This window comes from Neopsephotus bourkii, unplaced genomic scaffold (genome assembly GCF_033783945.1).
Source record: "Neopsephotus bourkii isolate Nb327-2 ecotype Australia unplaced genomic scaffold, CSIRO-AGI_Nbou_v1 NB_272, whole genome shotgun sequence".
Classification (NCBI taxonomy): Eukaryota; Metazoa; Chordata; class Aves; order Psittaciformes; family Psittacidae; genus Neopsephotus; species Neopsephotus bourkii.
Window position 1 is genome coordinate 13,981,289 of NW_026900781.1, and position 21,784 is coordinate 14,003,072.

Consider the following 21,784-nt stretch of genomic DNA (forward strand, 5'->3'; position numbering starts at 1 on the left):
AGCATCTTGTTGCCAAAAAATTATAGAACATACCAGTCCCTCAAAAGGTTTTCATGTCTGATATATGGGATTGGATCAACTTTACACAACTGCATAATACAGGATCATCTCCAGTATCAAGCACAATGCCAGCACCAACTGATGGATCTCTAGGGCTATTTCATAGCCAGGGCCTTTGGAGCTCACGCACTCATGGTCTGCTCCTTCAGACAGGGCTTTCTATCTGTGCCTGTCTATCCAGGCTGCTCATAATTAGTTTGAATTCAATTGAGACCTGTTGGCTTATTTCAGTTTCAGTTATTTCAGCAGTTTTCAGCTTAATTCAGAGCTGACAACACCACAAATCATTAAGATCCTACACAAATTACAACAAAGAGAAGAAAGACCCAAATGAGTGTCCCACAGAGAGAAAACCTATGGCAAATTTTACCCAGTTAATTGTGGTTTTAGGGTTGGCCTCTGATGGGCTGCCTGTGTATATGGCTGGCCAGCTAGTGTATGGTTGGCTTGGACCTTGTCATGGAGTGGATTCCTGGGGCCTTGAAAGAGTCTGGAGTGTCGTACAGACACTCATGGGGCATGGGGAAGCAAACTTGAGATGTCGGGGTGTCTTAGACTAGAGGAGCCATAACAGAGGCAATAAGGATACTCCAGAGGAGGGACAGGCATCTATGGGTGTAGAAAATGACTCTGTAGGAGTCCAGGCTTTTTTAATTGCACTGATCCTGGAGCAACTTGTTAAATTTCATGATACCAACTGTTTCTCTGCTTACTTCTCACTTAGAAGTAAAATGAAACAAATCCCCAGTGAGTTCTCACATCTCATCATTGGATAGACCTCAGCATCTAGGAGTCAGGAATTTTACCTTTGCAGTCCTTAGTCATTTCATTCAGTATTCTTGTAAGCCTGATCTCTACTGCATAAATGTTCCATGGTAATTTGTCACCATTATCTATTGCTTTACTAATGATACTTGGGTAGGTTATTATAATCTCAGCAAAAATATTTTAGTATTTCCTTTACATCTTTGTTCCAAGTAGTCTAACCAGAACAAGATTAATAAAACATCTTTCAGTATAGTTCAAAGTATCCTAGCAAGATCCCTGCATGCCCATTAATTCTGCAGTAACAAGCAGAGTGTATAAAGGCTGATTTTAGCTGTCAGGAAAGGTAGCCACACCTTCTATTTTTCTTGAAAATCTGCCTGTAATGTAGGGGGTTCAGTTCAGACCCCAAATCAAATATTTTGGTCTTACTTAACAATGTATTTCACTAGGCAAATGTACCAACACTCAAGATATATATGGATCAAAAGTCACCTTTTGCTTTAAAGATCCTACATTGTTCTACTTTCCTATATAACTTCCCATTTTCTTCTTCTGCACTGCTCCTATTTCTCTGCTAACCTGTGTAACTGCACATGCTCTGTTCCCCCCAATCATCTTCATGGTCTGTACAAGAAATGCCTTCCTAAGATATCCTCTGATTTACAGTCAGAAAACTCCTGAAGGCTCCCCTCCAATTGCTCATTGGCATCTAATAATGCTGAGGTTAATGGGCAAATAGGTGTAATCTGTTTATTCTGAGGTGCCTGTCTTCAAGAGGAAAGCCATTACATTACCAAGAACTATATTACCAATATTACAATACTATTACCATGAACAATTGCTGCCTTAACTCTTCTTTATTTAGTATATCTTGCCTCAACATGGCATCTATTCGGGTTCTCATGTCACAGAAACTTCAACCTTGCTTTTTTCGTTTGTTCCTCTAGCACCCACAACAGTCTAAATGCTATCTGCATTTAGTTACAACAGCAATATAACACGGCAATGGAAAACAAAGTGAAGATACAAGAATAAGATTATGTCCTTTGCAGCAATTCAAAAGTTATTTTAAATTGATCCATAGTGCATATTAAGCACAGTTCGTATGTCTTTATCAGAAACAAAATCGCATAACAAAATGTTATTTAAATAGCACTCTAAATAAAATTTACTGTCAGTAGTGTAAAAACAATGTGAAGAAAAAAATACTACATTTTTTTTACTCTATAGGTGAGATACAGAGCTTTTGGGAAAAAGAATGCACCACATGCACCCTGTGACGTAAGAACCTGACAAGAAGATCTGTGACTATTCTCTGAAAAAGCTTTCCACAGGGACCTAGATATGGTGCTTTAGAGTTTGAAGCTCTCGGATACAGGAGTTGAGTTTCTGTAGAGTATGTCACACACACGTTTCTGTAGAGTATGTCATCCCAGTATCCAGCACTCATTGGGAGATGACCTTGTAACAAATAATAGTAGTATAAGATGGGGTAGCTTGTTTTCCTCCATGGGATACTAATATTGTCTGCCATTTCCTGTATGCACTAGTGAGCCTAATATTTCAATGGAATTCCGTGTTAAAATTCTGATTGAGCTCAGTGGAGTTGGATTCAGACCTGGTGCTTAAGATAGGTTTGATAATTTTCAGTTCCACCCTTATAAACAAATATGTCATGTCTGAAGACTGGCATCAGCAATGGCTGAAGCCTGCTGTGAGAAGAGACATCTCGGCACTTTCACATATTTTTCCATAACATTTCAAAGCATTCCCAGTCCAAAGGAGAGGCAAAGGGCACTGAGAAGAAGAAACACAATTGCTGCAGGCTCCCACAGTTATCCTTCTGCAGCAAACATTGTCCATTGCTCTGAACTGCAATAGGTTACCTGTGGTGGTACAATGAACAAGTTAGGGTATGTAACTCTCTTATTTAGCCAGATGAGAAAGGACTTCTTTTCCTTGTGGTCAACCAGACACTTTCCTGAAATCATTGGTTTTAGTAGCATCTACTGTAAAGCACTCCATAAATTGGAAAGAAAGACTCCTGAAGATTTGAAGCAAGACTGAACACAATTTTAGAGGCCCTTTTCATAGGTGAAATCAACAATCCATGCTAAATTATTATTAAAAGTTCAAGATGGAATTTCTATACTGAAAAAAAAAAAAAAAGAAAAAAAAAAAAGATTTCAAATACCCTGGACTCAAGTTTGCAGTTACTCTTGGAAGGGAAAGATGACCACATCACTTAAAAAAAGCCCTAGTTTTACTTTTTGCTGATCTGTCTTCCTAACCCAAACATACCTTTCTCAGCTCCCCCACGAGGGATTTCAGTGTTATTTCAGGAACTGGTCAGAAGAGTGCAGTGTAGAGTAAGAGAGAGTAGTGCTGGTATCAGGTAACAAGTCTCGGGAGCAGAATTAATATCCTTCATTAGGTAGGTTTATGTAGCTGAATTAAAGTTATGGGCCCAAAAGTTTGCTCAACTTTATCATCTGTCTCAACAACAGTTAACTACCTCTTCTTCCTTTTGCTAGTCAGTGGTGCAGTAAGCACCTTCCATAAGAGGCTGGATCAGGCATCCTCTGTAATGCACCGTGTGAAGACTGCCTACAGTGCTCGATAAGATTATACCACATAAGGTTAGCTCCATCTCAGGAGCTCAGTGGAAGCTTTACTGCAGAATACATTGAATGGATGCCAGTAAAACCAAGTTCCATTTATTTTGTCATAAGAAGTAAATAGGGTAAGAACATCTGCTATATTTAGGTACTTACAGCTCTAATTCTAAACTAATGTACTCATGTAATAATTTTGCAACCAAGAAGTGTAAGAGAATCTAATGTACTAATGCATAACACTTTTTATCCTGTATACTGCAGCCAGGCAGCTTTTTGCAATTAGTATGACGGTTTTTTAAAGTAATACATGTACAGTCATTAAGAAGCGCAGTGTAACAGGATGTCCATGCCTTTCCTCCTCTATCTTCTGCATGAAGAGAAAAAAGGATCACCTAATGTGACTAGAAGATGCATGCATAGCTAAGAACAAATACTGACTGTGTGCTCAAAAAAAAAGCATGTAAGCATTAAGGCAGGCATCAGTAATCTCACACTAGGTACTATAGAATAACTCTGTGCCAGAAAGAACAATAATGAGCAAGCAAAAGAACAAAAAATAAACTTATTATTTCTTCATACTAACTAACAGAAATACTCATAGCAACAGTATGGGGATGTTTCAGTCACAAAATAGCCTGAGTGAATGATAATCAAATTAATTATCTACGTTAACCAAACAGTTGAGAGCCAAGGTTGAAATTTAATAAATCACATGGCATGAGGATGCTTAAAGATAAATCACAGCTTTTGACTCTGTGAGCATTATTTATTTTGAAACATTGCACTGTTTCTGCAAAATTTATTTATTAAAGCTATGCAAAACGTTCAAGTTTTTTCAAAGGTGAGTACTTTTTGATTGTGCTGTTGGTATTTAAGGTGTTCCTACTCAGTTACTCACATTTCTTCACCCTCTCCAGTAATTTCTGGTCAACTGTGTTGGGCATGGACATGTTGTGTGGAAAAACACAGGTCCAGCTGTTTGCCCAAGCTTGATCCTGCCTTTGCCTATCTTCCCTCTTCAGCTCATGCCCCAAATATATTTGCACCATTTATTTCCTTAACAGATACACCAATGTCCCAGACACATGCCTCTCTGTATACAGCTAGTCCTCATATTTATTTGTGTTCCCTATGTTATGTTGTCCAGGGCACAGTCAGAATGATTTCAGCTGCCCATGGGGCTGAAGGAGACGTTGCCACAGGGTTGTTTTACACAGAGACACCCAACTCCTGCACCAAATATGGAAGAGAGAATGCCAAAACCTTGTATTAAGCCAGGTCCTACCAACCCATTAATAATAGCCCAGGCAACAAGAAGTGAGGCTGAGCAGACTGCAGCACAGCTTCCCCCCACTTCCAGCTGGTGACACCCTGGGTGCCACGACCATGCCAGGGCAAGGGGGGGCAGGAAGTCACACAGTGCAAGAAAGCAGCTTCCCAGCCACTATTTCAACAGGGTTTGTGGGAGAGCACAGCACTGCCTAACAGTATGGCCTCAGCTTTGAGGGACTGCATGCCCAGATGCTGGGTACATTGAAGGATGCGGATGAGCTATGCTACCTGCAGTTTCCCAGCATGGAAGGGTAGCCTGGAGGCATCATGACAGCCTCACTCCTTGCCTGTGACCTGCCCTGAGCCCCTGGTGTGGCCAAGAGCTCCTGGTGGTCTTGGCGTGAGAACTGTGCTCTTGTCCCATGCAGGGATGTGGCACACGTGCACACTTGACTGACATGTGAGCTTCAGGACCCACAAGGTTAATTATAATGCCACCTGTAGGAGGTACTTTCCCACAAATATTAACCTTCTGGTTTTTCCATATGCTCCCATATGGTCAAATTTTATTTCATAAACAGAGCTGTACTAGAGCTAGGAAATAACAGGTAAGCTTTACTTCTCTGCCTGTAATGTCAAAATCAGAAGTCACCTGACTTTGATAAATCTTTTTTTTTAATTTAATTTTAATTTAAGTAAATTTCACCTTTTCCTCCTATACTGTAACTTCTTAGGATTAATTTGCATTCATAAGATAAAGGTAATTTGATAGACTTTGTCACAAAACATTTTCATCTCTGCCTGGCAGGATTTCATTGAGAAGACTCAGATTGCCTTATCTCTGTGTCCTTTCTGCAGCCTTCTCACTATGCAGCTTCATTGCAGCCTAAATGTGCCCATTTCTACAAATATAGAAAACACCACAGAAATCAGACACAGTATCTTTGTTAATTTTAGGAGGTGCAGAAGAACCAGCTGTATTGTGATATAACGCAAAACATAGTATTAATCACTCAAATAATAGGCAAAATAAGCACACATATTCTGAATCAATTGCTACTAATTCTTATCAAGAATAAAAAAAACCCCAAACATAAGATAAAAATGCCTGAAGCTTCTCAGATTTCTTTACACAGTGTCTGGAAACAGACTGTTAGCATATTGACTGAAATCTTGTTGGTCTTAGAGATGTGCAAATGGTTGTGAGATGAATGCCCAAACCAAATCACTTCTGGAGGAGCTCTGAACAATAAGGGCCTCTGTTTTCCAGTGAATTGTGCATATGCACACAAACACTCATCCATAATGTGAATTTAAAATAATCCTAATGGGAGTGAGGGAAGGGGAGGGAAAGGGACACATGGAAATAACTAAGCAGGCTTTGAACCTTTGTGTCGGAAAACAAAGCCTTCTAGTTTGAATCTGAGGTAGCGGTTCCCATTTGACATGGTTTCAACAGACATACATGCCTTCTGACTTATGCTTATCCCTAAAGGATACTCAGATGAAGCAAAGCTTGCTTACAAGTCACCCAAGCACAACACGATTTTAAGTGGAAACAAATGAATAGAATAGATGTAATTAAAAATCCAAACTGAATTAGGCAAAATTGCTACAGCTTCACTTTACAAAGTCACTGAAGGGCAAGAATGGAACATCTGAAATAGCTATTTGGCATAGGGTCACTATGAAGATGAATTAGGGTTAATTTTCTACTGGAGTGTAGGTCAAGCACTGTTCTGTGGCAGAATGCTCAATTTACTGGGAATGTTTTGGCCTACTTACAACTTTAGAAAATAAATATTACAATGTTAAATTAAATATGCTCTGTGACAAGGACTTGCAACATTGAGAGAATGTGATTTATATGCAGTTGGCTCATATATACCATCTAATATGATATGCACAGTGTAATGAAAGCTCAAGGGTCTGATCTGTAGTGCAGAAATGCTTTACAATCCTCTTTCAGGTTGCATGTTGGTTTTCCTTCCTCTTCTTCTTAATTTTTTTTTTTAATGACCACATGAGTTAATTAGTGGTTATGTACTCTGTCTCTTTGCCTGGCCTAGCTTATCCCTCCTGCAATAAATCTCTTTTCTTTCCCTCTCCCAAGGATCATTACAACATTAGCCAGCACTGTCAACAAAACTAATTGAAAGCCACCTGTTTTAAGGATCACCCTAGTGAAAAATAGCGAAGTTAAGAGAAAAAATTCTATCAACTTTCTAATAGTCTGTAATTTCCTGTTAAGTCACACAAACGCAGAGGTAGGAAAAAACATGTAAGATCTTTGTTTTCACTGCTGGCCTTATTGTCCACTTCTCCTTACAACTGTATAATTAGAAATGATTATTTTTGTAAACTAAATCTCTCATCACTCCTTAAAGTGGAACTAATAGTACTACATTTCTTCTTTTCAACTGCAGCTATGCAAAAAGGGAAAGTACTTGCAATTAGCCTTCCTATTATAAATCAATCTGTTCTTTTTACAAAACATTTGGGTTCTCTTAATCAGATCAGCCCAGGTTCATCAGGACCTTTAAAGATGCCAAGGTTCACTTAAGCACTTTACACAAATGATCTAAATTTCTGCTTTTGATGAAACTCAAGCACATTCAGAAACATGGAGAAAGGTTGAACAAGCACAACTAAATAAGTACAGATTTCCTGAGGAGGGCCTTGGTACCCAAATATGCAAAGCCCTTCAGCACATCTGAACCTCAGGCAGGTGATTAAGTACTATTGAAGTTGATAGGAAATAAGTATGTGTTTCAAGGTAAGTACTTTGCTACCACTGCACAGCAGCACACAACTTGCTCAAATGAGCATGAGTAAAGAAAGCATGCTTGAGATAGCTTGACAGCTAAACTCTTTCTCATAAGTAGTTTCCCAGCTTGTCCTTAACTGTGGAGGAATAGGCCTGGAAAAGGATAAAAGCAGATGACTTATTTCTGTTAGGCCAACTGAAGTAAAATACTGAGAAAAGAAAAAAAAGGGAAAACACAGGGCAGGAAGTACTGATGACTATTTGTGTTACAGCAGGGTCCCAATAAAGCCTGAGGTCCCACTGTGCTAGATGCTATGCAAACATGTCAGTGAGGGTGTTCAGTAAAGGAGAGCTGCCTGTAAACACGACACGTGGAAGTCCCCTTGAAGTCAGTCACAACCCAAGCATGTGAGCGTCAGGCCATACATTTCAAGCTATATGATTAATAGGGGTCAAGCAGAAGACAGTCTCTCAATACTTTGGCCACCAAAGATATAATGAGCTGAGGAAAAAAATAAGGTCACAGATAATATATTGGTTGCTTTTAATAGCCCACTGTTTACTTCCTGGGAGTGTAAACATATCATTCGTTTTCTTACTTCAAAAGAATAAAACCTCTATTTAGATGAAATACATTTAAAACAATGCAGGTGACACGCAATACAGGATAAATGCTGCCTTCATGCAAATATATGCAACTCTCATTGATTATAGTAATGAGATACGCAGAGAAAGATCAGAAGAATATAATTTGATCCTTTTTGGAAGCTACTCCAAAATTTATGCTGCATGTAGTGTATGTGCATGCAAAGAACAGGAAGAAGAGTGTGGAGCTGTAGTGTGGAGCCTTCCCAAAAGGGCAAATTACTGCTGTTTCAGAAGCAGTCTAATGCCTACAGAAGGTTAAAGGACCTAGAAACAAGGTGAACCCACCAGTTTGTGAAACCACAGTGTCAGTGATGCAATCATTGCTACAACATGCAGAAAAGGCTCAAAAATAAAGGCTACTGAAGAACTAAAGGAAGGAAAAAATATCAGTCAGGAATAATTATCACTGTGTATAAAACTTTCAACTCCTTTATTATCATAAATTGCAGAGTTTTATTGATGCATATTTTATCACAGCACTCTTGCCATATGTGATCTGAAGATTCAGAGCCTGTCCCCAGGGACAATGGTACTGATATAGATAATCAAGAATTCCTTTTATGCGCCTCTCAACACAGCTACAGCTCAGATTGAAATTAACATCTTTTACAATGAAACACCAGTTTTCTGCCACAACTAGACATGGCAGCTGGAGAGAGAGTCCTGCTTATCCAGTTATTCCTTCAAGTTTTGGTTTCATTACAGCCCGCGGAGTTGTAAACTAAGTACAAAGCAATGTGGATGGCTGCTGAATACCAGAAAAATGAATCTGCATGCAACCTGCCACATGAAGAACCGAGGGAGAAATGCTTCCAAATAAATGCAGGGATGAAAAGCAAAGATCAGAGGCAACCTCTAAAAAAAGCAATGAAGAGGAATCCAAAAGCTTTGAACTTCTGCAGTGTACACTGTCTGGGTTAGAATGGGTGATGCCCGCACACACACGTGCACACAGGGGTGGAACCCATACCCCAGAAAAAAAACATCATAGGGCTCTGCCCGACTTAAATCCTCCAAAGCAGGGATTTTGCCTAGTGGAAGCACTAAGGCTGTTTAGTGTTGGCACTTGTTCCTGGTCATCTTTTTAGGTTTACTGCTTCTACCTGTACATCAGCCCTGATTCTCATGCTGCTGAGAAGAGAGCTATAGAAGTTTTGCTGCGTTCCCCATGGTGTCTTATGTCATTGTGGCATTTGAGTGCCTTCCTGTAGAGCATTAAATGACCAACATCTGCCATGTGAGGTTCATGCTCCCTCTCATCCTACTCCCAAGGGAGAACTGGGTATGCAATGTATTATTTTGTTTTGGCAGGACTTGGTTTTCGTTGGTTTAAATCTGCACTGCCATATGTTAGGAAATAAAAACAAGCACCTTACTTATGAAGGAAAAGGTGGTGGGGTTTGTGATGGTCATTAGTTTCTGAGGGAGCTAGTGCCAAGGTCTCAGAGTGGCTTCCCAGAAGGTGCAGCTTCTTACTGGCTGCTAGAAAGATGTGAACTTCACAAACTGTTCCAGGGAGCTAGAGATGATAATGCACTGGAATCACATCTCATTCATGTGTGAAAGTGGTTCAAGTCCAGCTTTGGGTGAATGCCTACCTACCACATTTTGAAAGAGCCTGTTGTTTCAGTATATTACATGCTGGGACAATACATAGTAAAACCTACTCTATTGATCTTTGGCTTTTTTTCTTTTCTTTTCTGATTAATGTCATGTTATCTAGAAGTTATCTCCAGTCACTAGGGAAGCATAGAAAAGAGGATATAAATGTAAATTCTGAAACATGTACATGGGCAAATGCACTGTTAGAGATGAAAGGATGTTCAAGAAATATTTAGAGCATATTGCATGCCTTCAGTATAGATCAGGAAAGAAGAACACAATGGAGAACAGATGCCACTTTTCTAGCCTTATGTCTCTGCCTTTCTACAGGTTGATCAAAACACTACTTCAACAGATCAATACTTTGGATGAGCTCAGGCTAAAAACTCATGTAATAGCAAGCCCACTTTAGGGTCATTATCAAGAGAGAGAAACAGGGGGCTATGAAAAAAAAGATGGGTATATGGCAGAACTGCAGTGTAAGGGTATAATTTATATAATCAGCAGAAAAAATAGCACTAACACATTAGCTGGATGAGTCTTCAGTGGATAAAAAGGACAGGGCAGGACTTCTCATGTTGCATTAAAAGACTGTCACTTTCACTTTCCTTTCACTGAAGCTAAGGGATTTTCTTTTTCCTGCTCCTCAACACACTGGAAGGGATGATTCCCAAACCTTCAAAACATTTTGCATTCATGAAGGAGATTCTTTTCGGGGTTACTTATTCTTTCTTCCATTACATTTTTAATTGACAAATTTCTCAGAGTTTGCTTTTATAGGATGCTGATACTGGAAGAATTTAATATTGAAAATACTTTTCTGCATGAAGGAAACTTTGGAACATAGGTTCGGATAACTGGGATTTTTCCAGCCTTGCACACACACAGATTGATGGCTGCAACCTCACTCCAGCTATAAAGTCTAGATTAGCTAAGGATCATTTGAAGAGAAATGTAGCAGTACCTAATAATTTTCCCTTTACAAGACATTCAAGATAGAATATTTACTATGATCATACAATTTTTATATCAGACTGAAAACAAAATTTCCACCTTACAGGAAGTTATAGTATTTGGCATTCCTCCTGAGACAGGCTAAAAAGCCAAAATAATGTAATTTGTCTATCCATAAATTTCTTAAAAATCAGTTAAAAAAGGCAAATAAATTAAATTTGTTCCCAGCCCGAAAGTCAAAACACAGCACTGCACCAGCTACCAAGAAGGAGAAAAAATGACTGCTACTGCTAAACCCAGGACATTGCGTTATGAAATGGTTCATCTTGAAGTTTCAGAAATAAAATGTTTATTGTTGGGGGCAGGAGGAATGTGGTGACATTGTTCCTTCACTCCACATAAATGGCCACAACTGGAAGCTAATAACCTTGACCCACTTGTCTCTGTCTACCCCATGGATCCTCCAGTCATGCTTAGAACCCCATCAGGTGTGACAGTCTCATGGTGCTGCGATTCTCAAGATGCTTCACACCACTGTAAAATCTCATCCCAAATTCAAAATATATGTCAACCAGTTTTTCCATTGTGGAGCATTTTGCTAAAAGGTCTATTTTCTTTATGAATATTTTCAAATTTAATGAACAACAGGAAAATACTTAATTGGGCACTTTTGTGATCAAACCTAGTTGTTTTATTACAGCTTGCCTTTTGAATCCTTTGAGTGGGACTATCAAGGCAGAATATCAGCTAAGAAGACTTGTATCAAGCTAGAGTCTCAGAGTGATGTGTAGATAAAGAGGGCTTTGAAAAGCATTTCAGATTAATCTTTCTTCACAACCACAAGTTTTAAAAGTGCTATTTATAAGCAAAACCTTTCATCATTCTTTCCATAGTAATGTTGGTTTAAAAAAAATGTTTTACACCTGGGAATCAAGAAACACACTGGAAATAAACACTTCTCTATAAAACTTGTAATAAGGTAGAGATCAGGAATCCACTTAAGGCCTATCAAGATGGACAGAATGACCAAGCCAAAGGGAAGGGGGAGGTCATCCCTGTAAACCAACTGTTAACCCCCCCCCCAAACAACAGAGACCATCAAGCAATAGAAAACTAGTTGCTTACTATGAACAAAACTCAGACCCTTTTTGAGTGAAATCTCATTCTAATTTCACCAGCATAACCCCATGGGAACCAGTGATCTTGCATTAGTGTATTAAAGAGCAGAATAACATAAAGACATGCCATGTTGTAAAGTTTTTTTTCATCTTTCTTTGAAATACTGACATGGGTAATTTTCTTAGACACCAGTCTGTCCTGAGATAGTAAATCCTGGATCTTTAAGATAGATAGGGTGCAATTAAAGCTAGAATATGGCTTATGGGGAAAGATCTTTCCCCACTTAAATCACATTGTTTTCATTGCTGTACTGGTGTAAATGGTATTTTTATGTATGTGTCCAGAGCAGAACTGAACTGCAGTATTTCTTTACTACTGCTGAAATATTAGCATTAAAAATGCAATATTTTACAAAAGTCATATAAACGTAGTGCCTATAATACAATCAATTTTATTGAAATTATTTTACACCAGCCTTCATCCTTGAAATGATTCTTCTTTTCCATTCTGGAATGTTTTAAAACTCAAAAATGCTATTTGAAGATTTAACAGTATATTAACTGGCAAAAATTAAAATACTCCTTTTTTCCCCAAGCCCAGAAGAATTAATTTTGTTGCCACTAAAGAAGAACAGACACCCAACTTTTGAACTGACCTAATATTTCTGAAAACACTGTATGCAATTAACTTCCTGTAAAAGCCATCTTTCAAGCAGTCTTTTTCTGCCTCTGAACTCTATAAGCTGCTCATCAGATCCAGCAAAATTAGGTTATTAATAGGGAACCATTTATCAAGCTTGATATGTTTGTTAGAGGCACACTTGTCTAGTTAACCAACACTGTCAGAGTATCTTTGAAAGCAGAAAGATACTAGTAAGGCCCTCCTGAAGTGTTTATTTCTAGTCCAGGTTTTCTGCATCAGTTTCTTCAATGGTGGCCTGGAAGCAGTGCTGCCCTAAGAAGTGGTGCTCAGAGGGCAGAGGGTCTCCAGAAAGGGAGCCCACCTACGCTACAGTGTGGTGTGACAGCACCACTGTAAGATGTCAAGATATCAAAAGGGACACGTTACAGCAGGGTTGACACTGGCACCCCTTGGCAGTTTGTGCACATGGCGTCACTGGTGCGTGTCAAAACCAAAGAGCACTGCTGTCCTCTCCACTCTCTCAGCCCATGGCTCAGAAACTCGGCTTAGGTTTAACAGAGGAAAATGCCTGGTGAATTGTGATGGCAAATTGGTAGCAGGGGATTAGGAAGCAGGGAGCTGACTACAGTGTTTGTCTTCTCCCCCACCTTGCTCTTTGATGGCCCATGCTCTTTGGGTTTGTTCATCAACACTTTGACTTTCTACATATATCCTCCTTCAAGTAAAAAAATCAAAAAAATCAAAAATCAAGATTTCTCAAATCAGGACTCTTTCTTGTGATTTTCTGAGACACAGACCAAAATTTTACCTATTCATTGCTAAATGTGTATGCTCTGACAGCTCTTTCATCTGCGAATTTTCTAAAGGTTTTGGTTTCCTCCTAAAAATCTGTGGTTTTGGAATCTAAGTTTTGCCAAAACAGAACTGTGATATCTCCCAGCTCTGGTATTTGGATTGGAAGCACTTTGATGCAACGCTATGTCATGTGTGTGTTTATTGCACTGGAGTTTGCATCATACGTAGCACCCACAGGCACCTCTAAAACTCGAATTATAACTACTAATAGAAGTTTTACCTTAGCCTGGTGCTTCTGTCCCAGAAACCTAAACCCCATGTATTTCCTCAAGCACCTAGTTCCACTGTGTGGTCAAAAGCAACAAAATCCCTGTTGTATCCAGAGATTTGGAGCCAAACTCATTCACTGCACTTATCTAGACATATAATCCCATCAGACTGAGAAGCTTTGACGTCAGAAATAGTGTGTTTAACAGTGACAGAAGTTGCGCTAAGACAGTGCCCTTCTTCTACCCCATCCCTGCCTCTTTTTTTCTCCCAGCATCACTTGGCTGTGCCTGCAGCTCTCATTGATTTGCACTGTACAAGTACACTGTGCAAGTTTCAGATAAAGCAGAACCATTCTTTCCTAACCTTTTCCTTAAACATTTAACATGTCACATCTGTGGTTTTCCTAGTTTATTTTTTTCTGAGACAAGAATATTGAGGTTCTCCTTGATGTTGACAATACTCCACCCGTGGCAGAAGACAAGAGGACAAAATACTAGGAATGTTGCTTCCTTCTCCTTCCCCTCTTTTACTTCCTGTAAACATTACTGGAGAAGATTGTACTGCAAATTCATAAATAAAGTATACTTGTCAGAAGCTATGGTCTCAAAATATTCTAACGGTTTGTTTGTTCTCTCCATAAATTGTTTATTGGTCAATATGGCCAGAACTTTCAAACATACCCTTCTTTGCACTTCACTGATATCTCCATTCTAAATGTTTTTTATCTAGTATTGAGCTTTCAAAAATCCCCACATTCTACTTTTTTTTTTAATTGCTCATTTTTCTAATGCTGAACTCATTCAGATTATGCAGCACTACATTACCCTGTGTTTCTTTTTCTTATGATGTTTACTAGCATTAAAGGAGAACTGTATGATTGTTACTAAAGTTAGTATTGGCAGTAGGGTTACGCAGCAGGGGGATGCTTTTTGAGTGTTCTCTATGCAGTAAAACAAATCAGGAAAGAAAAATCTCTGTATAAAAAATTTTTCTAATTTGTATTCTGCTTCGCTACAACGTGTAAATGTTCTTCAAGTAACAGACTGATGTTGTGGAATAGTACCCTGATGAGTAAATTATCATAGAAAAAAGTTCATCAAAGCAATGATTTCAGACGTGTGCTTGAATAGCCTATGAGCACAGAACTGAAGATATCTATTTAGCCAGAGATATCACCAATCATTAACACAGAAACCAGACTTTCTTGTAGCTCTCCTGGAGCCCTGCAATGCAGAGGGTCTTCCAATAAAACAATCATCCTGCATAGGATGATATTTAAAATCAGAAGTTAAGTGGTTCAGTCCCCTCTTGATAGTTTGTAAAGAGGCTAAAGAAACACCAATGGACTTAAAAACCCTTTCAAATGCATGTAATGGTTGATAGGTTGGATATTTACAGCTAGTAAGTAAAATATGTTAAACATTTGGCAATTGCTTATTCAGTAAATAATGTGATAAGTTCCTGTAGAAAAGAAGGCAGTTTATCTCAGAATGAAACCAGTTTTGATCCCCCAGCACTTTTAAACCAATTTGACAAGTAACTGTAGCTATATGGGGAATTTGGATTCTCAGTGGTCATTAAATATAATAGGAAGTTAAGTGTCCAGATCCTACAGTAGCTTCAAAAATCTTAGCCATGGACCTCTGGGACAATCACTTTTTGCCCTCTGCAAAGGTATTAACACTGAAGCACTCATATTTTAGGAAAGAAAGAGAACAAATTGCAAAAAACCCTATTTCAAATGGTTATCTATAAGCATTTTCCTGATGTTGACACCTGAAGAAGAAAACATGTAGAAAACTCTGTAAGCTATTTTTTTTATGTTAGAACTATTGCTGTTTCAACAAAATAAGGACCTCATAGTCAAAGGGTTGATTGGCAACAGAACTAAAGTGGCAACAGATTTTAATCAAAATGCATGCTTTGAGGCTGGGGATTTGTAGTAAAGAATAAATACCTGCCTGCCACACATTGTTATATGTGTTTATTCTGCATAAACACCTATACAACTCACTGATTACAGAAGTAATGCAATGGACTGCCGTCTCCCAAAGGTGTGAAACGAATGGGATAGAGACAGCAAATAATTAGTATGGAACAGTTAATAACTACACTGAGTGTTGCTACTGTTAACCATGGTTCATTCACTGCCTCACTGATAGTCACCCTTTAGCAGTCATCATAATACAAATGAGTCTTAATAGGAGCTCCTTCCATTACCCCAGAACAGCATGACAGTAAGCAAGAGGGCACTTGAAGGGCTATATGGGGCACACAGGCAGTAAAACAGACAGATAGAGGCTGACAACTCACTGTTGAGCTGCTCTTTTTTCTTTTTCCTATATTTTTTAACATTATCTCCTCTACACATTTGAATCTATCACTCAGTTCTTCAGTCCTCAGCTTCCTACTGAGATTTACCATGCACACAAGTCAGCACAACTAGCCTACCAAAGGATCCTCAACCACAGTTTATTTAACACAGCACCCTTAGCAATGCCCCTGAACTTGTCCTAAAGAGTATGAACCTTTCCGAAGCTTATACAACATAAGAAAGCTTTAGCCATGATTCAGTACAGCATTTTTATATAACGGTCCCGTTATGTATATAACCTTAATATCTGTAAAACATTGCTGACAGACACATTTCTCATGGCATACTGATGAGCTATAACCTGAAACTCCCACACAAATATAGGAATCTGACTTTTCCACAAAACCCCTCCAACACTCCTGTACTCACCCTGGAGACTTCTTGTGGGATCCAGATGCTGTTATTCCAGTCTCTATTTATTACCACAAACTGCTCTGTTTTCTACCATTCTCATTCACAAGCCTGTGAAAGAGTTATTTGTCTTCTTTTTGTATTAGTCCCTCTCTAAGCCAGAGCCAAATTCTATACCTGCCACTGATCAGATCTGTCCTTTTTTTGTCTCTGTTATTTTATGACGACATTTGTCATTTCTTTCTCTCTGCTTCACGATACAAATCCTCTGTTTTCTTGCCCTCCTGCAGCTTCCTTCTCTGTTCAGTCTCCACAAGGTTTTGTTGCTGTTATCATCATTTTCTCTCAGCATGCTCTCTGTCCTCTTGAAGGCTGGTTTGACAGATCCTCTTTTGTCATCTGCTTGAAGGCTGATTTCAGCTCTTCCTTATAGCACCGTCACTATGCACCTCCTCCATTACAAGTGTTTAGTGTGGAGCTTGTTCTACTAAAGCAATATGTGCTTTTTGCGGCCCTTCCTCCCAAGAAGGGTCACAGGGATGTTAGGTGTGCAGGGCTGTGGGACACAGACACTACTCTGATAATGTCAACAGCTGATTTCCAATAGGCCTGTTAGTTCTTTCCCTTGTCATTATCAAGGATGTGCAGTAGTCATTTGACAGCACCTCCCCTGGATGTCCATGGAATGCCCAGAGAAAAGAATGTGTAAGCTTGCTATCAGAATAAATTTAGTAACCTGTGCTCAGTCCCCCTTGCCTTAGAGATGCTCATGAGGAGCAAACACTCTTAATTGTTTGCATGGTGCCTGCCCATCTCCATATCACCTTCTGAAGGATACACAAGACTACAGCAAATCCATATGGGAAGCACAAACCAAACAGGCAAGTGCTATGGTTCCTTTAATGAGATACAGTAGTTGGCTGATGCATGGAACCCTCCTCTGACACTGAAAGAAACTGAGTGTCCAACTAAAATGGACCACTGATATATACTTTTCCCAAATTCCCCTTTCTAGGGAGGCATTCATCTGCCATTCACACCTCCTTCATGGGGCATGCTGATTTCTTTCTTATTTCTTCACTCTGTTTCTTAAAAACATGTTTTTGCTCTGATGTCTTAAGATATTATACCTGCAGGACAAGCAATACATAATATGCACTTGGATGGCTAATGCTGTCCAGATTATGCATGGACTGCAGGATGCTTGGGGCAGAACTCTAATTTTTATTTTTTTTATTTTTTTTTTCCCCAGGGAATTGCTTCTTTTAATTTAGGAACCTTCCCTTTCTAGAAATGAGTCACCTAATTCTCAGTGAGAGTCAGCAGAGCTTCACCTGTTAAAGCTCTTCTAGTCAAACATCTTAAAATTAAAAAGTAGACTAATTTCAGCAGTAGGCTAAGCACACAGAAGGTACTCGATATATAATAATCTAGTGAGGTACTTATATTATTCTTAAGAGATTTGCCAGCTAGGGAACTGCTACTGGTATTTTAATTTATGTTACAACATGATTGCAATTCTAAATTAAACTCATATAAGCAAGGCAATTTATAGTTAAACCTTTCACTCAACCCTGAACTTGCTTTGCTGTAAGCAAGTTATATATTGCAAGGGCTCTTAACTGTCTCACAATAACTGGGCATGTAGAAAGGTTAAGTACTGTATTGTGTTTGTATGGCAAGGTTTTGGGAGCAGGGGGGATACAGTGGTGCCTTCTGTGAAAAGCGACTGGAAGCTTCCCCCATGTTCGTTAGAGCCAATGCCAATCTGCTTGAAGACGGATGCACAGCGAGCTGAGGACAAGTCCATCAGCAATGGTGGTAGCACCACTGGGTTAATATATTTAAGAAGAAGAGGGGTGGGAACCTGGGGAGCTGCAGCCAGAGAGAGGAGTGAGAGTATGTGAAACTGTTCTGCAGACACCAAGGTCAATGAAGGAAGGGAGGAGGTGCTCCAGGCACCAGAGAGATTCCTCTGCAGCTCATGGTGTAGACCATGGTGAGGCCGACTGTTCCCTGCAGCCCATGAAGGTCCACAGTGGAGCAGATACCCACTTGCAGCCCATGCAGGACCTGCCCTGGAGCAGAGGGATGCCCAAAGGATGCTGTGACCCTGTAGGAAGCCTGTGCTAAAAACAGGTTCCTGGCATGACCTGTGGCCCCATGGCAAGAGGAGCTCACACTGGAGCGTTTGCTGGCAGGACTTGTGTCCCTGAGGGGGACCCATGCTGGACGGGCCTGTTCCTGAAGGACTGCTTCCATAGAAAGGACCCACACTGGAGCAGTTCATGATGAACTGCATCCCATGTGTCATATTGAACAAGTTTGTGGAGGACTGTGTCCCACGGGAAGGACCCCATGCTGGAGCAGGGAAAGAGTGTGAGGAGTTCTCCCCCTGAGGTGTAAGGAGCAGCAGAGACAAAGTGTGATGAACTGAACATAACCCCCATTCCCCATCCTCCTGCACCTCTTGGTGGGAGGAGACAGAGAAAATTGGGAGAGAAGTTAAGCCTGAGGAGAAGGGAAGGCTGGAGGTAAGGCGTTTTAACATTTGGTTTTATTTCTCATTATCCTACACTGATCTGATTGATAATAAATTCACTTCCTCCAAGTTGAGTCTGTTTTGCCCATGACAGTATCTGGTGAGTGATCTCTCCTTGCCCTCATCTGGACCCATGAGCCTTTTGTTGTATTTTCTTTCCCTTACCCAGCTGAGGAGGGGAGATACAGAGTGGCTTTAGTGAGTACCTGGCATTCAGCCAGGGTCAACCCACCACAATTACATAGACTCATTTTTTACCTTCGATTTTCTTCTGTAGCAGGCTAAAAGCAATCATGTAGAAGAATTCAGCCCTGAATTCAACTGGAAACCTGCTAGCACCTCTTGGGCTACCTGGTCACGTGCTGCATAGTTCATCAAGGCAAATCTTACTCATCCTGGTGAGTGCTTGCTCTGTTGCCCACCTACCCAGAAGTATGAAGGGCTTCTGGAACCTTCAGTCCTTCTGAACGCAGTGAAATAATTTACAGAAACACTCTACTGAAAAACCATATCCAGTGTTCTCCCCAAAGGCCCCACAGGAGCCCTAACCATCCTTGTTCCTTCCCTCTTTGGTGAGGACATGGGCATGGGCCCTCAAGAGCACGTCAATTCTGTAACTGTTAGAAAAAAACCAGGATATGATGCAAATGGCAAAAAGGAGAAAATCAAATGAGAAATTCCTAAGGCAGTCCTGTAACCTGTAAACCTTGCTGTTTCACTCATTCCACCTTAAGCTTGCATTGTTTATGGTTTGGGGTATCAACCCCTGCGTGCTCAGGCTTTTGAAAAGTTATTTCAAAAACAACAGAGACAAACATTTTAAACATACAGAATGCATTTGACAGCCTACCTTCACTCTGAGTATCTGCAATTCCCTTCATATTTTTCCTAGCATATGAACTCATGCTTTTCAAAGGAAAACAAGAAGTTTAAAAATTGGAATCTCCTGTGACTGCATGAAATGTTCCTTTCATCCATTCATTTTTTAAATGAGGATGCAAGTCAACTCCTTCACAAGAGTTACAGTTTCCCAAGTCTGAAAACACTTTTTAAAGGTGGGGGTCTATCTTTTGGAGTACCATCATGATATGCTTGGTAGTGTTGTAGCTGGTGACTTTGAAGTGTTTAACTTTCAGATTAAAATATATGTAGCTATGTTAAAATTTCCTGTGGAAAAAAAGTAGATTTTATACATGCGTTACAGTCAGTTTTCACAGTTCTACCTTCTTTTCATTTTTTTTTTCTAATTACCCAAGGCATTCCGATTACAGAGCTACAAAGTAATCTATTTAAAACTGGGTTTTAAAGTGGCCTAATGGACATAAAAAGCATAAGGAATTAGGAAACATTTACTTCTCTTCCCCTTCTTCTTATATTGCCAAATATATTTAAATCAAGCTTGTTTTAAAAACAAATATTCCCAGGGTAAGGATTTTCATATCAACTTCTAGTTAACTTGCTTCTGCTGAATTAGAAACTGCTGGCAATTTTTTCCCACTGAAATGTAAATGATGACATATCGCTAACTAGCAGCATTACACCACTAAAATACTAAGATGCGTCTTGCTGCCTCAAACTTCCCTTTCCTTAAGTGCAATGCCTTAGAGGCTTCAGTGTTTAAATGATACAAAGTACTCTACTAGCACCAGCCTGAATCTTTATTTAGGAGAACAAGCTTCACATTCTTCTCTGCTAACACAGTATATGGGCATGTTCAGCTCCTCCATAAAACACGCTCATACACTATTACTGTCTAAACCAAGGTACAGTACTGACATGACAGATTCATGTTCCCAGCTGTGACATAAGGGCTCTTTGACAATACCACAGTGAAAGCCCTATTAGAAAAACATGTGCCGGACAGTTCATCCAATGCAGTTAAATGCTATAAAAGATTTTCCAGGTGTTAATGAGTTACATGAGTAGAATGAAAATGAGATGGATTTGTGCACTTGGAAATTCTCAAGAAGCAGGGCTCAGGCTCTCAGAGAGACGGACAAACAGCGCTTTATAAACATCACTGGCCATACTTTGCACCTGACCACACGAGGTGATGAGCGACCCTGACTATTCACTGGGGAACTGTTCATTGAGGATCGTTTGCATGGGAAAAGACAGACTTTCATGTCTTCCTGCATTTTACTGCATCCTTTTTACTTTGCTCTATTTGTGAAAAAACCCAGCTATTTTCCCCTTTTTAAGCTTTTTTGTTTTGTTTTGTTTTGTTTTTTACTAAAGAGAAGGAAAACATTATGGCTGTTATTTAATTTGTTGTTCCTACTTTTATGATGGATTTAGCTTGACCCAGTACAGATAAGAAACTGTCATTTAACCCTCATTAGAGCATCACTACTTAGAGTGTAAGATTTTGATGGACAAAAATACAGTCTTTCACAGACCTTGAAAGAGCTGTGGTTGAAATTTTTCAAGGCAATGTTGGGACTTCAGATTTATTCCCTTAAACTACATATAAAAACATATATATGGGCTGCCCAGAAGATTTCAACCACTGATATTTCAGAGTATGTGCATACATGACCTCGCACATCAGGTACCTACAACATAATTGTTCATTCATATTATCTGTTGACCTGATAAAAGATTAATTTCTTTAGCATGTGTGAATTTTATGGTTATTGTCTTTGAGAAGCTAAATTTTGTTTTATCTACATATGACAGGTACATATGTGTGGAAAGGCTGTAATGCAGATTTGTCCATGCTGTTATGACCAAAACCACAGTTCTAATCCCAGCATAGAACTGTATTTAGGAAAAAAAGATAATTCTGCCTCCATACTAATTCTAGCCTGATTTTCCTTAAAAGAGAAGGTCCCAGTGATATGAGAATGAATTGAGAATCTTCTTTCAGAAATTAATCTAGAATCTATTTTATTTCTCACAATGACAAGGTAGTATTATCTTTTATTTCTATTTCTAATATCCCAAGTCTTCTTCCTACTCTTTCCCCATTCCTAGTGAGTTACTTAAATTAACTTTGAGGA

General features: G+C 39.4%; 1 protein-coding gene across 3 annotated transcripts in view; it reads right to left on the reverse strand.

Annotated features, from left to right (window-relative positions):
• CDH20 (cadherin 20) overlaps positions 1 to 21,784 on the reverse strand; it is a 113,257-nt gene that overhangs the window by 87,858 nt on the left and 3,615 nt on the right. Inside the window, exon 1 of one of the 3 annotated variants that reach the window (XM_061346676.1) lies at positions 16,259 to 16,331. The exons of the other annotated variants lie outside the window; for them this stretch is intronic. The gene's annotated coding sequence lies outside the window, so the exon portion shown is untranslated. Of the gene's footprint in view, positions 1 to 16,258; positions 16,332 to 21,784 lie in introns of those variants that run through there. 3 annotated transcript variants of the gene reach the window in all.